The sequence below is a fragment of the Amaranthus tricolor genome, chromosome 5 (assembly GCF_026212465.1).
Source record: "Amaranthus tricolor cultivar Red isolate AtriRed21 chromosome 5, ASM2621246v1, whole genome shotgun sequence".
Lineage (NCBI taxonomy): Eukaryota > Viridiplantae > Streptophyta > Magnoliopsida > Caryophyllales > Amaranthaceae > Amaranthus > Amaranthus tricolor.
The window spans coordinates 14,991,575-14,992,103 of record NC_080051.1 but is presented as its reverse complement, the minus strand read 5'-3'; positions in this window follow the sequence as shown (position 1 = coordinate 14,992,103).

The window sequence follows — 529 nt, the reverse complement described above, 5'->3', positions numbered from 1 at the left end:
TTAGATAAGTATGGTGGTTAGTGATACTCCTTTGTGAAGGGCTCAAGTGTACGATGAGTGTCGGTGCGTTGTTGGATACTTGGATTTGTTGACATAGAGTACGTACTACTGTAATATTCGGATGTCTTTGCCTATTTTGATCAATACCACTTACAGGACTATTGAAATCAGGTCCTGTCAGTTTTACTTTTGCCAAGAATTCAACAAGGACTCCTACAAGCAGTAATACATAGAAAACACCTGGTACATAAGTGATGAATGAACCTTGCTCCTGTTTAGCTATCCATCCATCAACAACAGCACATTGGATAAACATTTACTCTTTGTTCTCTACATATAGACTACAAATTCAATTTTGGTCATAGTGAATTAATAATAATAATAATAATAATAATAATAATAATAATAATAATAATAATAATAATATAGTTCATCATATAAATAATAATGCTGGCAGGCTAGTAGATGTAGAAATGTGTAATTCTCCTTTTCATTGGAGTATTCTGATTGCATCATATGTAGGAATAGT